Source organism: Oenanthe melanoleuca, chromosome 4, assembly GCF_029582105.1.
Source record: "Oenanthe melanoleuca isolate GR-GAL-2019-014 chromosome 4, OMel1.0, whole genome shotgun sequence".
Classification (NCBI taxonomy): domain Eukaryota; kingdom Metazoa; phylum Chordata; class Aves; order Passeriformes; family Muscicapidae; genus Oenanthe; species Oenanthe melanoleuca.
The window spans coordinates 4,813,691-4,830,745 of record NC_079337.1 but is presented as its reverse complement, the minus strand read 5'-3'; the positions used below and the strand labels follow the sequence as shown (position 1 = coordinate 4,830,745).

Below are 17,055 nucleotides of genomic sequence, written 5' to 3'. Positions count from 1 at the left end.
TTTCTTGTCCTGCTAACATTTTTAGGATTACAACAACAAATTCTTCAACAAAAGAGGAGACAGAGTGGGAGACAGTATCCTCCAACCCTCCTCTGAAAAGAGGCATCCACACAGGACAGCCAAAAGCCCAGTAGTCAGAGCTTGTTACAGTGGAGGAACAGGAACCTGAGAATCAAGACCTCATGTTTGGCAGGCACATCTCCTGCATTCCCAGGAAAAGCTTTACCCTCCGGGATATTGGCTATTCTGAGCTCTCTGCTCTGGCTTTCTACAGGAACTCAATGCCAGATCACAGAAATTTTTCCACGCAAAAGTTTCATCCAAAGCGACAAGTTTCCATGAAAAGTTTTGATGAAAAAAATGTTTTCTTGGAAAATTCCTAGCAAGCTCTAATCTTCACGTTAAATCATGGCCATGGATTTACAGCAGTGTGCTGCACACATGCTGACTGGAGCCTAGTAAAACTGTACTGAGCTCTGGTTCCTCCTCCACCCCTCCTTTGGGACATGTAAAATCCTGCATCCTCTGGGCCTACATAACCTCCTGGTCAAAAATGCAGTACTTTTTTTTGTTATTAACCAGACTCCTGTTATTTCTCAGGAGCAAAGCATCAAGACCTGAGTGTTTGTAACTTTGCCTTTTGTTTTTACCTAGTCATACCAAGAGTTTCTCCCAGCAGGGATCATCTCAGATGCTCTCCCTGAATGGTGTGGCACAAACTTTACAGGCACAGAAGGTTTTCTGTTACTTGAAAAGGGTTACAAGCAGCTGAAAATTCTTCCCTTGCTTCCTGCTGTTTTGGAAGATCTGTGCCATCTTCGAAATAAGCAGGGACATTTAAAAACACTGATGAATCTCCCTCCAATGCAGTGCACAATATCATGGAAGCTGCTTCTGTAAATGCAACTGTTTGAATTGCAATTCTCAGCTTTAATAGGATTTCTGCTTGCATAGAAATTACGTTATATTCTCTTGGCAGCTTTCAGCTTCAAGAGGAAATGACATCTTTCTTTCACAAGCAGTAAGGATCAGGAGGCAGTTTAGCCCAGCACACTTCAGGTTTTTAGAAGGATGTTTTCCTGTTCTTTCCAAAAACCTTGCAACCTTGCTACTCACAGTCCCATTCTTTCCTTCTTTCAAAGGACATCAGTGAGGACTCAGCACAAAGCTACCTCTGATTGCATGCCATCCATATTAGAAATTCCAGATTCACGTTAAATTTGGGCTCAAGTACAACACAGTTGTCATGCTGGCAACTAAAAACTTATGAAAATCATACATTTCTACGTGCAACAGACAAAGAACAGACACTGATGGCTAATCTGGCTTGAATTATCTCATATTTGGTGTAGGCCAAGTGCAAGCACGTGGACAGTTCCCCTGGAGCAAGTGCTGTGCAGTAATGCTGTTTCACAGCAACTCATCTGCATGCTAAACCTTTTCACTTGCAGCTATGGCTCAGTCAGGACACAGTGTCAACCTGACCTTGACAAGAAGGAGCTGAAGAAATTGTGAGCCCTCAGTCTCTGAGCAGAAATTTCTTCCTGGCCAGATATTCAACCCAGGAATGTTCATTTTTAAATATATCTCAGAACAGTCAGTGTGCATGTGAAACATACCTAGGAGGGGAACATACATGGGAGCTGTTCAAATTTCACATATAACCAACACCATTGAGTGCACACAGTTTTCTCTTACAATCAAGGCTTGTGATGCCAAAGCTTCAATCCCCATTCTCTCCCAGCACTAAATCCTGATAAGTCAGAGTCAGTAAAGAGCTACTACAATATGCATGTTGCAGATATAAATGGTGATTGCCAAAGAACTGTGGCACCTCTCAATTTCTGAGCAGTACAATAGAACATGGAAAAGAAAATATCTTCCTCTAAGCCTCTTTTCCTAAAGCTGTCAAAACATCAACTGCTCTGCTGCCTCACCCTCCCTAGCTGATAGCACCCTGCACTTTTACACTGTTTGTACTTGCTCTGCTTAGAATTCAATTTCCTCTGGTGATCTGCATGCAAGCAAATATTGCCCAGGGCACTAATGTATATTTGTTCTTCTTGAATTGCACACAGAAATATTGTTGCTATGCGGCGAGCACAAAACAATCCAGAAGTCACCTGACATCCTCCATCAAACATTTAGGAGTCATCAAACTTAATTTCCCCTTTGTGCCATAAAACACCGAGAGGAAGCTTTAATAGATTGTATTATGTAACGGTTCTATAAAAATAGCAGGCCAGCACTGGAGCACTTCCTTCCTGAGGCCCAACAACCTATGCTGAAAGGATACACACTGGTTTCCCTGGCAACCATGAGAGATGACACTAGGGGAAAAACAGCAACAAAAGGACCATTTTTTGCTTAGTAAAATAAGGTCTGGCTTCAAGCTTGTGATACAGTGAATACAGAGTGCCTGACAGAGAGAGAACCAGTTAATAATTCTACTCAGGTCCCAGTGACCTTGCAAGGCTGTTAATGCTTTTCATTTCGTCTTCTACTGCCTGTAGAAAAAAAAAATACCAAAACCACAAAAGCAAATTCACTTCAGCAACTATTAAAGTTTTAAATTGTTTAAATTAAAAAAAAAAAAAAAAAAAAAAAAAAAAAAAAAAAAAAGAAAGAAAAAAAATACATTTGATGCAGGATTGTGTCAGAGATTGATCTGACCTCCTAGCATTTCCACATTTCTCCCCTCCACTTGCATAGATCTCAGGATTTCCACATTTTGGTTCAAAGAGACTCCTTTCCATTTCCAAGTCTGCCATGCTTAGTACTCCATTGTCCAGCAGACAGCTGTTTTCAAGACAGAGCCTTTGCAAGTAACTGAAAAACAAACTCCCTCCCCCAAAAAAACCTCACAGTGATACCACACTAAAGGCACAACCCAATGAGTTAGAACACAAGATCATCTCTCCTTATTCAGCCCTTCCACAGCCCCAAGCTCTCACAGGGAGACAGACAGAAGAGTGACAAAAATGTTTTTTGTTTCAGTCTAACCATAAGGGCTGGAAGTTTCCTTGTGGCATAACCACATGAGCTTATTCTTGTCACCTTCAGCTTTCCCTGGGCAATTTTTAACCCTTACTTGTTGCAAGAATTCTTGCTGAGGCAGCTCCCACACCAAGTTGCTTTCTTTACTTACCCTCACAAATCTCTGGCACATTAGAGTATTACACAGTGCAGTGTCAGTGGGCAAATGCATGTTTTTTAGAAGGTTTTTTAAAAAGGAAAAAAAAAAAATCAGTTGTTTTCTCTACAATCTGGAAAGCAGCTGTCTAAGGCTCATTTCCATCCTTTCTGAAAAACTCCCTTTCTCCTCCTTGTCAGTCAATAATGGGAGGAAATGCATTTGAACAGGAAATGTAGTGGCACATAACTCTCCTGCTGAGCAACTCCACCATCTTGAAGCGATCCTGGGCTCCTCACGCGAGCGAGTGAAATGTAACGTCCTGCTGAGGAGGAAACCCAGGAACAGAGACACTACTCTACAGCACCAGGTATCCTGGCTGGAATGCTATTTCTGTCATTATAGTTCCTTTGCTAAAAGCATGTCTTCAGTCTTCAAGTGGATATTTGGATATTCCTCTTCATTTCCTCTTGGAAGTGAAAAGGTGTTTGCTGTGGCTGTATTTCAGCAGGGGATTAAGTCACCCCTATGTGTTACCTCCTTCACAGGATCACACACGTTCCTTTAGACCCGCTCACACCGGGTGAAATTCTCCCCCATACACAAGGCCAAGGCATTACATAACTATTTAGGAGGTTAAACAGGATTTGAGGGATGTGTAAGGCACTGTATCTGGATAAATTTCCCTCAAGATTATTTAATTCTGACACACTAACCCTTTCAAACACATACACGAGGCCTTTATGAAGTGTCCAGTTTAGGACTTCTGCCACCTTCAAGGCAGTTTCGTGCAGACACTCTTGTGCACAAATTCTGCCCAGTTCTGACGGGGAACTGGTACAATGCTCTGTGGCTCCCAGCCCTAAAGTTAGCAATGACACAGCAAGGTAGCAACAGACCACAAGGACAAGTGTCACAGTGAAGCTCAGCTCCATCAAATCCAATTGCCCAATGGGATATTCCCTAATCTAACACGGAACACAGCCTCTGAATGCTGCAGAAGCAGCAGCAGGGAGGGAACCTGGCACAGAGTCCCAAGAATTGAAGAGCCCAGCACCAGCACAGTGCCTGTGTGTCCCCATGCTCGTCCAGCAGCAGAGTTGGTAGGTAGAGAGGCAGATGGAGTAAACCCTCAGGTGTCCTACAGCTTCTGCTCCTACCTGGGAGCTGCCAGCTCAGCAGCCACATTTTCTGACTTCATTGCAATCTTCATTAACTTGGAGAGAAAACCCCTCTCTATCAGAAATGCCTCGCTCGCTGCCAATCGAGCAGCCACCAACAGCGTCCTCTCCTACCCTGACAGGATGCCAGCTCAGGCACAGTTTACTCACAGCCCAGTTACTTAGTTACTATGCTAATTAAGCACTTGAGTAGGTAGTGCATTAACGTGCCAGGATTTCAAAAGTTAATATGAGCTCACTGGGCATTTCCACTTCCGAGTCACAGCAAGCAGCACAGGAATAATTAAACCAGATATAAATGCCTCCAAAATGTAAGGCTCATGTAAGACAGATTGTTCATCTGAATTTTAAGGGCAAAAGCATACAACATAGAATATTTTAAAACAATAAAGGAGAATTCACAGTCAGAGTTAAGTCTACAAAATTACCCCAAATATACTTAAGACAACAAAAATACAGGGAACGTGCAGCAGTCCTGAAGCAAGCTGTAACGAGGTGAAACAGACACCTGAGAGCATGCCAAGGCAGGTTAGTGCTGCCAATTAGAGCATGCTGAACTTGCAGCCACTAGTACCTGCTCACTGCCCTGCAGACATACTGCTGGCAGCAGGCTGTTAACATTTAACCAGGGCCCTGGGGCCGCTGTGGGATCTTGGTGAGCCTCTGGAAACCTGCACAAGCTCCCTGGCTTTAGGCTGCACCTATGGGTTCAACACACACAGCCATGGCACTCTTGGAGCTACTTCCTACAGCATCTGTCCAGCCGGGAGTTAGGCCTGGATTGCAACAATTAGGCTAGTACTGATACTGGCAATGGCAAGAATTAAGGACAAATATTTTTTCCTCCCAAATTAGCCATTTTCCCAGTTTACCTATGTAAATTTTATCATTTCACCACACCAGAGAAAACAGAAGCCCCAAAGGCAGGCGAAGCTTTTGATACTTTTAGGTTTGAGAGAGTGCAAGCTTCCAAAATAAAGTGCATATCAGGATCAGGTCCTCCAGATTTGCATCTTAATCCTTCCAGTAACAAGATCACAGATGTTTAAAACTGTGCTGTAATATTTTCTCTTGTGGAGAAGGAGGTTATGTATGAAAACCTAAGAGCAACCACGCTGCCTCTGAACAAATCACCCATCCCAACAGCCTTCCCCCAGTGGTAGAGAACAGATCTCTCAGAAGGAGCAGAAGAACTGGGTGAGCACACACGATATCTCCTGGCTGTCTCCCAGCAGCCAACCATTTGAGGATCAGAGACTTCCTGTGCCAGACTCCTTTTTATCTATTTAGTCACCCTCAATTAATTTCTCTTTCATGAACCTGTCCAGTTGACCTTTGTACCCATAAAGCACACTATCTGGTTGCTCTAAGTGGATAGACAGGTATCCCTGGTATGTGAGGCAGCAGCATTTTACTGCTACTGAAGGGAGGAAGCTACAAGCCAAAAGATTTTGCAAGGCTGCCTGCTTGACACAGCTCATGATTTCCCCAGCACTGCCTCCCACCATGCAGGCTACGTGATGGAATCAAGGAGGTGGGATAAAGCTGGATATCTCAGTGCTACCAGATCTGTAGACACACAACAATTAGAAGCCTGAAAACAATTCAGGATTCAAGGGGACTTTCTGATGGCTGAACTCAACCTCTGAAGTATCTAAAACCAAGCAGGAGTTCGCAGGAGCATCCCTATTTAAAGTGCTATAAAGGTGCCTCTGCAAATTGCATCAGAAAATAACATGGAGAAATTAATTTCCTTAACTCCAAATCCACAAGGAAGTAACCAGTGACTGAAACCATCAAATAGCAATCTTTAATTAGTGCCTCACTAAAAGCTTGTTGTGATGACACATTAAATGAAGGCAGAGAAAGAAATGAAGAAGCGTAGAAACACTTCAGACATGCTACCACGACTTTGAAGCCAAAGTTCCATCAATTCTCATCACAGCAAGAAAGATCTCATAAGACAAAAATAAACCCACCAGGACCATCAAAGCAAAAGTTACTGTCTTTTGGCACGACTGAAATATTCACCCATAACCCTCCTCACTGGTGTGCCAGCAAGAGCTGCAGTACTTAAGTCCTACTTGAGCACTGAAAACAGCCTTTAAGTGGCATTGAAGTGAGCAAAGCAACAGTGCAGACACCTTGGACGGGAGGGAATTCTGCCATCTGTGTTCAGCATCTGCTCAATGGATCACCTTCTGTTACTGTGTGCAGCAGCTGAGCAAAGCACCTTTCCCTCTGGAGGCTTTTTCCATGGTGAAACTGAGGCATCACCCAAGCTAGTCCTCTGATCACAAAGAATCACTATCCCTGTTAAATAGATTCAAAATTAACCCAAGGAGAAAGTGGGAAAAAAGCTTAGAAGATCTCTGAAGGGAAACCCACAGGAGGACAAATTCTTGAAAACCTCTATTTTATACATTCTGCATTGAGCAACTTTGAGTTGAGTAGAAACCGGGTCCCAGAACAACTACATTGGTTAAAAAAAAAAAAAAAAAAAAAAAAAATCACAGACACTTAACAAGACTCTCTTGAGAATAAAACTGTGGAAAATCACCCAACATCTTCAGTCTCTTGCCTGGAACACAGGCAGAGAATGCTTCTGCTGCCTGCAAAAGGACAGAGAGGGAAAGGTCACAATCTCACCCTTGCTCTGCACCAGTGCACACACTTCACTCTTGGTGCCTGTGCTGTCTCTCTGATTTACACTCTCCAGAGACTCCTGGAAGGAGTGGAGTCTCTGGAATCCTGTCTGAGCTAGCCCAAGCACTGTAAGGATTCCTAGAGCATGTAATCCAGGAATACCATCCCCTACCATGCCTCCAAAAGCCATGGACAAGCCTTCTACATGCACATATTCACACTCTCTAAAAATAGAAATCCTTATGCCTGCAAGCACATCTCACCACCACGTATTAGTTTCTATCACTGGAAGTGTTGAGGATCCTGCCAGTTATAAGGCACACTATGAATCAAACCTGAAACAGGCAGAGAAGATAATGGAAGTTTTGTTTTAAAGGCAAAACGAGATCTTGTGTCCAGCACTGAGAACTGAGTCTACCTAAATCACAAAAAAGCTCCATGCTCCCTGCTGCTCCCAAGTATAAGCTGTACTCCAAGCAGATCCTGTGCTGTTAGCTGTTACTTCCTTCAGGCAACTCCTGCAGGGAAGCTAATTCTGTTTCCAAGTCACATCTTCAGGGCTCCTTTTGCATGTTTGCTGTCAGGCATCCAGCACATCAAGGCAAACGTTTGGAATAAAGCCTTGGGTGCAAGCCACATTTGTTGCTAAATAAACAAAGCCAATGCTACAAAAAACCAATCATGCTTCAAGGTATAAAGCAACTGGATTTTTTGGCCAAAGAAACACCCAGTCCCTCATTGTACCCCACATTTGGGAAGATACCTGGGCAAGTGATCCCACTGCTGCCTAAAGCACTGATAAAGGCCAAAGGCTGGGAGCAGCCAGGAGAGGAGATAAGCCATTGGACCGACCTAGCAAATCACACCCTTTGTTCAGCGTGTTTCCTGGGGATTTGAAACAGCTCTTCCCATTCTCTCTAAACCCAGATAAATAAAGAGTGATGGCTTTAGAGCTTTTCAAGTGACAAGAGCAGGAGGAAAGGCAGGCCTATAGTAACAGGCTTTAACGAGGGTGCCATCAGCTGACATAGGGACCTGTATATTGGCTTATTGAGCAGATTCCTCCCACAAAGTGACAATAACTTGTCCCTTCACACACAACTCCAGTAAAACTTTAGTACTTCCTATATCCATGTCCCGACTAATTAAAACAAAACAAAACCAGATCCACCACAACCAAAAAAAGCCAACACCATCCTGAGAAGGCCAACCTACAGCACAGTACTGGGGGTAGGGGGAAGAGATTAATTTTCAGTGCTGTAACCGCCTCATGAGTCTTATCTGTCTTAAGTGTCTGGTAGTTTCTGACACCCCATGACAAAATCCAAGTACTGAAATTTCAGTACAACGCTGAAATAAAGGCAATAATAATGTTGCAGGTTGCATGGACAAACACTAAGCAATTAAAGAGCAAAGAGCTGGCACAGAGCACCTATTCTAACTGGTACTACACCACCAGAAAAACAGTGGTGCTACTTGAGCATTCTGCAGGAGTGGAAAAGGCATAATTGAGCTGCAATATATTCACAGAAATATTATTTGCACTTTTTCTTCCACATGTTCCCACACTTTCCATCTAAGCTAAACAGAACACCCACAAAAAGGTTTGTGGTTATGGCAAAAGTAAACCCATTATCAAATTTCTCTGAGACTGTCCTGGAAGTTTACATTGTAAGAGGAAAATCAAATTTTATGCATCTGATTACGAACACCACACATCTCAAAGTAAACATGCAGCCTGATTTGGGACTATCTGGGACAGAAAGCATTCAACAACTGTAGGAAGAAATGTATTTGATACAGGGAGTATTGTAAACGAACTCTAAATTCTATCAGTTTATTTTCATAGCTCTCACTCACTGGAAACAGCTCTCTTTAGTTCAGTTCCTTCAAGTTCAGCACTTGTCTGAATAAATGTTTTGTGCTCAAATATAGCTGTGCTGACAAAAATGGGTGCAATATCCCATAATTCTCTACAGATGGATTAAGGAATTCTCTCTATCATGCTTCTGACAGTCTCTGTGAAATTCAACAGGTGTATCAAATATTTCTAGCTATCCTCTCCTCTCATAGTCATAAACACAGAAAAGAAAATTAGGGCACAACTTTAAATATTACAGCTGGAATATAGAAAGCTGACATTATTAATAGATTTTGGACAAAATATATAAAATGTGTTTTGTAGAAGTGTGGAAGGAATTAAGCTCTAGACCAAAAGGTGTGTATTTTGGGATTTGATGGGCTTTTTCCTTCTAAGACTTCTCACTGCAAAGGAGGTTTCACAACTTTAGGACAGATCAGTCAAGCAGACAAAGACATATATGATGGCCACCAGAATTCCTGGTAGTTTCTACAAGAATATATACCATCAAATGGTCTCCAGGATTTCAAGACAAATGCATTTGAGTACCAACAGTGAATAGCTGGTCTGTTCCAATAAAACATAAAATCTGCCTCCTTTCAGAGTTTGACCGAGAACATTTGAATTAAGTCAGTGAAGAAAAGGCATCCCACATTCAGTGTATTTGCCTATTTTGAAAGGTCTGAAACCAATGAAGATCCCAACAATTATTCTAGGAAACAGTATTTTCTCCAAGCATTTTGTTGGTTTAAGCAAAATTGTTCATTTTGCTCAACTTTGAGGTTCAAGTAAACTAAAAACCTCAGAATTATTCTCAGCTCAAACGCATGAGATCCAAAGAAAAAGGGCTAATTTCACATAGTTTTGGTACTGAATCATGTAGTAAAATTAGGCTCATACTAGTTTTTAGGACAACATGTTTACCCAAAATTGAATAAACAAAATCTGTGAGGACTTCACCCACAAGAGCATTTTTAAAGAGTTCATTCTTGGCACAGATGGGGACAACTCCCATCAAGTTGAATGGAAAACTCACCTGTTTATGTCAGGACTGACTATGTTCTGCAGCACCTGCAAACACAAGGCAGAGGACCAGCATCCCCACAGCTTAGTGATGGTTCACACCTTTGTGAAGTCACTGTTTTTGGTGAGGTGGACAGCAGTGATCAACCAGGATGTGGGCTGGTGTGTTTTCAGAGATACTCAGCAGACACTGTGCCATATTTAAGCAAAAACAAGAGCACTCCTTCTGTCCATCTCAAGGACTTGTTTGGAATTAAAAAGACATATGGTATTTTTAGAGGCTGAAACAAACTGACTCACACTCACCACTGCCAACTGAGAATAAGGCACATTTACTGATGTAACCAATGTTCCACTTCAATCTGCTTTCCCATCAAACCTCAACATTTTATTTTAGCTGCAAAAAAGTTTATTAAAACACTGTAGCCACATGATAATTCTCTCAACTGAGAAATGCAATGCAAGGCTCAAAAAACCCAAACCTATGCAGCTGCACTAGTTTTAAAAATCAACCTAAGTTGCATAGCATTCCACAGACTTCATATTTTATTGTGCTGTTTAAATGAAAAGAAACAGTTATTCCTCTGGGTTTTTTTACACACCCAAAATCAAGGAGGTATGGAGTAACATCTCCAACTCTATCACCAAACTCACTTTGTGGATTCCTTTTGCTGCCCTTAAGTGGCAGAAAATAATGATTTGTATTTGTCCTACAACAGCACCTTCGCTCTCTTCCCCACAAACTCAGGTTTTCTGTTATATGAGTTAGACACATAGCTGCTTACCCACCCATGTCAGCAAGAGTTGGAGTTAAATCCTGGAATCTGAGCTGCATGGAGGGTTTAAAACTTGTTAGATGGAATATGATTAACATGTTGGATTTATTAATTGGTCACAAAGATACCTCTTACACAGGGAGCAAGAATATCTTTGCAAGAAGATTCCCAAGATAGAGTATTTTAATTTTCTCTATGTTCTGCTCCCAGCGAAGCAGCTGAGTGAATGACACACCACTTTTCTCCTAGATGACAGCAAACAAAAAGCACAGGAAAAACTTATACTGTAGTGAATCACATGCATATTTTGACTGGTGGAAGCTCTGCCAGAGAATGGAAAGAAAGATGAATTTAGCTGGTTTATCCCTTCCTTCGCCTTCCATGCCGACTAACACAGTGCCTCCTCACAAAGGCTGCCCACACCCTGGCTCTGCTCCAGGCAGGCACTGGTGTGTGCCGGCTGTGGATCAGACAGCACTTTGTCCTGGCCAGGATGTGGTCTGCCTTTGTAACGAGCCCCATGCAAACGGGCGCCCATCAGCCCCTGCAGCCAGCTCTGGCAAACACCACTTGTCCCTTCACTAGACATAAATGAACTGTAACTACCTCAAAGGAGAACAAACAATATAAGAAAAGAAGGGAAAACATCCAGATTTAACCAGATTAACGATAACAGCTCTCCCGAGGGAAGGCTCCCTGAAGAGGAGAATTCAGGGACTTATTAGCAGCCATTAACCACGTTTCTGGTTTGTGATGTGCCATGCAGTGAAAAGTACAAATCTATGACTTCCCCTGTAGAAGAATTTGGGAGGATTATTAGCTTCACAGAAGACAGATTAGTCACAGCATAAACTGCTGCCCTAAACATTTCATATTTGTTTTGCATCCCCAGTATCCCGCTAAAAATAAAAGTCACAGGAAAAAATATCTGTGCTGGGCTTAAAAGAAAATGCACAGCACCATCACTATTCCTTTGCTGCACTAAATACTTGTTAGTTATCTGGAGCCCTTATTTTTGTCATTTTACTTAAGCCAGGAACACATGGACTTCAGAAAAACTGTTTCTTATCAAAAATTGCTATTGCAATGTTTGTATTAAGAGAAGAACAATGAACAGCAAGGAACTCAGAGTTCTTCCTCAACCTTTCATACCTTAGTCCTGCCAGAATGCTGTTAATGCATGATCTTGGGAAGAAAGATCAACATAGTTTCTGCTGTGTCTCATTTTCAGGGATGCAGGACTCCATTTCTGAAAGCAGAAAGATTAGGGTGACTGAAATCTGAAGTACTGATACTGTGCTGACAGCAAGCTCTTAACTCATCAGCAGATGCAGGTCTTGTTGACTGTATTTAAACTCAGTCACAGAAGCAAAAACTCCATGAAAGCAGCAAGAAACAAGGAGCAGCCAGACTGGCCTCATGTTTAACACAAGATAACCACCTCTATCCATCTAAAGACTCCACCACCCTGACTAGGGAAAACAGTTTCAAGGGACTATTAGATCCAGATATATCATGTTTGGATAGTGGTGCACTTGCACCAAACTAAAGCAAAGATGTGTCTAAGCAAGTGCAGCTGACACAGAAACAATACTCCTCTCAGAACTCTGAGCTGTTCAGCAACTTAAATATCTACACCCAAGTGTGAAAGACCATAGTTCCTCCACCCTCTTCACAGGTCCCAGGCTCATGACAAATTATGCAGATAATAAAGAAGAATAGTTGAAAAGTATGTTGGACCTAGTATATTTGCAGCATCCTTAGGAAAACAGATTCCTATTCCATCCTGACTTCATCACAGAAGATGTTTGAGACCACTTCCACTAAACCTGTTCACCAAACTTCAAATCAGCAAGGTGATGCAGCCAACTTTTATGTGCCCAGCAATAAAACAGAAACTAATACACGTTGGGCTATTCCAGAAAAAAACTCCTGATTCTTACGGAATACCACCAGTAAAAGCTCCTAGCATTAAGCAGAAGTCAGTTAGAAAACCCTATGGCAATTATTTAATCTAATTTGAATTTGTGGTCAGCTATTCCTTCTTTGGGAAAACTGTGGACCCTTCATCTTCCACAATTTTTTAAATGGAGATTTCCCAGCTGCCAGGCAGAGACAGACACTAAACTGCATCCAAATTATACTGACAACATCCATCAGCAGGTGTTTGGCACAAGGCAGCTCCTTGCTCCTGGTTTGGGAAAGAGCTTTTCCAACCAGGAAGGGGGTCTAGGGAAATGAGGCCCTTTTGTCCAGGTTGCTCAGTACAGAAGGGGCTCAACAGTGCTTCCCTTACTGCTCAGTCCATGATTTGGGGTCTTCATGTACTAAAACCTCATTGCTTGCACTGCTATTGCAGCTGAGCGTCAAGTCAGGAGCAGGCTCAGCAAAGGCTGACATTATTCCAGGGCTCTCTGAATTGGTGCACTAAGAACTGTTGTGACAGAACATCCAGACAAATCTCTTTTTCTTTTTAATCTCAGTTGTATCAACACTGGGGTCATGCAATATACTAGAACAGCCTTCCAGAAAAAATTATCTTTGGGGTTTATAAATCTTACTTACACACTTACAAATCACCTGTGCCTGTCTACAAAGACTCCAGTTTGGCAATAACACTTGTCCGTGTTATTGCACAGTCTCCAGCAACTTCTTCCTTCTCATTCTCTTTCAAATGGTTTTTGTCTCCCTGGAGCGCCAACCCCTTCCCCAGCCAGTTCCACTCTGCTCCTAATGGAGATAGGGTTAAATTTACAAAGTGTTTTTATCCTAATTACAAGCCTTTCAGCTAGTACCTTGGTCTCAGCCCCAGCAGGAAATGATATGCAAAATATACTTTCATGCATCTGACAGTCCCCAAAACTACCGGTCATATAAATTCTGCCAATTTACTCTAATTAAAGCTAAGCAGTGTCGTGTGTGCTTAAACGGTCAATCTGTCTTGAAGTAATTACACCTGAAAGCAGGAATACATCAGTTTCCTTCTCCTGGAATTAAACTCAGATGGGGCAGCTGAGAAACAGTCAAGGGACATTTGCTAATGATTAAATCCAAATCACATCTCCTTGCAGTGCTCTTACCAAGTACAAGCTGCTGCATGGATGCTGATGGATTTGTGGAGGAAGGAAGCAGATGGTACAAGGCACTTGTCAACACAGTGCTGCCTACACAAGACTCTCTCTCACACCCAGTGCTGCAGAAGCTCGTGCTCTGAAGCAGTGCAGTAGGGAGGCAAATGAGACTCTGGGAGAATGTAAAATATATACTATGCTTGCAGTCAGAGCTCCTGCTGTGCTGGAGAACTCCCACCTCCCACCTTGGACTGCCATGTCCAAGATGTCTCTCATTTCTTAATGGTCCTTTAGAGAAGACCAAAGATGACTTTCTAGAAATAGCAACAATATTGACTCAGTTAGGAAAAGATGAAGAGGCTGCATTGCTCCATCCAAATCCTCCTTCCTGCTCTTGTGTACAGAGCAAGGAGCACAGAAGGCAGAGAAGGAAAGACAAAAAAAGAAATTATTAACCACTAACCACACTTACACAACCATATTTTGCCATGCCACTCAACAGCAGCACGTAACTCCAAATTCCCATAACTCCTGACACAGTGCTCAAAGACTGTTAGTCAGAAGGATGCTTACTTTGGCCCCCTAGGAGCTGACAAATTCCGCTTTATCTCCCTGGGATCTGACAAGCCCATCCTGTCACACGGGAAGACGATTATGAATGACAATGCAATGAGTAACTTCTTAAAAAGGCAAAAAAAATCTGACTTGAATATTCTGCTTAGATTCTCATCCTCTGTTGGCTCACTGATATGTGTTAAGTTTCCCAAAAGTAGAAGGACATACCACTTGAAGACAAGCAGGAGCCAAGTTTACTGCCATTCAGGAGATAATATCATCAACATATAAAAGCTTATATAGATGCATTGCTAAAAGATTAACCTAAACCCATTTTCAGCCTCCAAAACAGGAGTTTGAAAGATGCAATAAACTATGAAAAAACAAGCCAAGGACCTGTGCAGCTCATTAAGCTATGTATGATTTGTCCATCCTCGAAACAAACTAAAAAGCAGTTTTTTGTCAAGTTTGTACTTGCACTCCTTATACAAGAAGTGAAACTATGTCCCCTCCCATTATCCCACCAATGATCTTCCTTATTTAAACACAAACATGGGTTTTAATCAGGTTAGATTAAAATATTCTGAAGGATACCTATTTAGGAGTCAGAATTATTTATTGTTTAATTACAATACAATCCAGCCATACTCATCAGAACAGGACAGTTCTTTCTATCCCTCTGAACTGGGATCTTTCCAAAATGCCAGAAACAAATTTTAGATGTACCTAAAATAATCTACTGATTATTATCTAGAAATAGTCTAGGTTTCCAAAATGCAAGCATAAACATGGCAGAAATCACTCTGTGACTGAATGTCACAGTTTGTGTTTTGTTAAAATATTCCAGAAGATTAACCTGCTAAAAGTTGGGGGTGGAGGGGGTGCCTTTAAAAGTTGCTTTGGCATTAAAAAGCGTGCAGTATCCGGCACAGAAGAGAAGGGAAAAGACAAAACCAAAGAGCACAGTTTTCCATTATCAGAATAAGGCAAAGCAGGATCAGCCGCTTTTTGAAGATAATTTGTTGTTGTGAGAGACCTCACATAGTCCCCAAGGCTGCATTTTCCATTCCAGTCTCACCATGGAATATTGGTTGCAGCAGGACTGTTAATCACTGCTAATTGTGAGGACAGCAGCACTGAGGCAGTCCCCAGTGAAGCCAGCTGAACCAGTAACTTCATTTTATCTTCCTTAAGAGCTTTGGATGTTCGTGATTTCAGTCACTAACAGGAGTAGGTGAGTGAGTGCCTGCCCTAGCAGTGAAGGATATTAAGACAGTAAACCTATTTTCCTATTTTAGCCCAGCTAACAAAAGAATAAACTAACTTTTACCATTAAACCTGAACCAAATAGCCTAATCCAAGTGTAAGGCTTCTCAGCCACAGCTGTCTTGCCCTTTAAAAAAAAGAAAGGACGAAAAGCTAAGTAAATACTCTCTATGGAGACATTTAAGATTCCCTTCCTTCCCTCCAGCAGCAGTAATATGGTATCTTCATCTTTTGGACTTTTTCCAATGTGCTTTACTTTGGAATTTACATATTATGCTTGCCACAGCAAGTGTCTCCTTAGACTAACGCTCCTCTTCCATACAGGTCTAAATTCTGTCACTCCTTTTCCCCAGAGCTTGCAGTAATGAGTGGACAGCTTTTCTGCAGCAATTGTGGTCTGTGAGAAAAAACAAAGCAGAGGAAGTATGTATCATTTGGCTGTCTCCTTAATTTTAGTGTAACAATTCCATTTTTAGGTACACAGAGTCCGTAATAGAATGGGCATATCCGAGTTTAGCACACAAAGCTCTAAATAAGACTGCTGCTTTACAAAACCACAGCACAGAATGGCAATTGTTTCTAGTGTGGTAACCGCAGTGATTGAGAGATGCCCAAAGTAACTTGTTTTTTAAAGGGGAAACTTCAGTGTGTGGTGGCAAGCTCTGAAACCACCGATATAAATGGATTAGGCCGTGAGCACAGCAAACAATAGTCCCATTACTTTGGCTTAGGTCTGTTTTCACAGAGCTAGAGAGTACTTAAAAAAAAAATCTCCTTGGTCTTTCCAATATCACTGCAGGGCTGGGCTGGGACAGAGACAATTTCTGCAGGCTCACACCAGGATGTGCTAATATTATCGAGCCTTTTGCTTTGTTGTCATGCTATTCTTGCTTAGCTTCTAATGCTCCATGAATGCATGACTGCTCTTTCCAGTCCACATAACAGCTATATTACTGGAGGTTCCAGCCTGTTGTTTTTCTTCGAAGCTAGGCTTCAGCCTTGGTTAATGTTTGCCCAGAAATATGTAATTGCGGACTTCCTCCTCATAAACCGTTCCAGAGCACAGGCTGCCATCCTTCCATGTTATTATTATCTGTGTGCCTGCAGGCTAGAGCAGGGTGTGCTCTCACATTGGAGAGGAGAGATAACCCTTTCCTTGCAGGAAAGGCACTCAACGTCTTGGATTGAGGCAGCTGCTACTAAAAACAGGCGACCTGAAAGCTTCACTGGTGTTATTTTCTGCCCTCAGATTATAGAATAAAAACACTTTTAGCACAGGCCTACTAGGTCACAAATAAGTGTAAGAGAAGGTGAGTATAAAATAATAGAATAATTTGGGTTGGAAATGGCCTTAAAGATCATTTTGTTCCAATCCTTCTGCCAGGGGCAGGGACACCTTCACTATCCCAGGTTGTTCCAAACCCCATCCAGCCTGGCCTTAGACACTTCCAAGGATGTGGCAACCACAGCTTCTCTGGGCAACCTGTGCCAGTGACTTACCACCCTCACAGTAAATGGACCTTTAAAGCCATTTAATTCACAG

General features: G+C 42.1%; 1 long non-coding RNA gene across 3 annotated transcripts in view; it reads right to left on the bottom strand.

The window, feature by feature from the left end:
* Positions 1-17,055, bottom strand: part of LOC130252527 (uncharacterized) — a 175,789-nt gene that overhangs the window by 148,062 nt on the left and 10,672 nt on the right. For 2 of the 3 annotated variants that reach the window (XR_008840376.1, XR_008840375.1), the window contains exon 3: positions 11,773-11,869. The exons of the other annotated variant lie outside the window; for it this stretch is intronic. This is a non-coding gene — a long non-coding RNA (uncharacterized LOC130252527). The remainder of the gene's footprint in view (positions 1-11,772; positions 11,870-17,055) is intronic. 3 annotated transcript variants of the gene reach the window in all.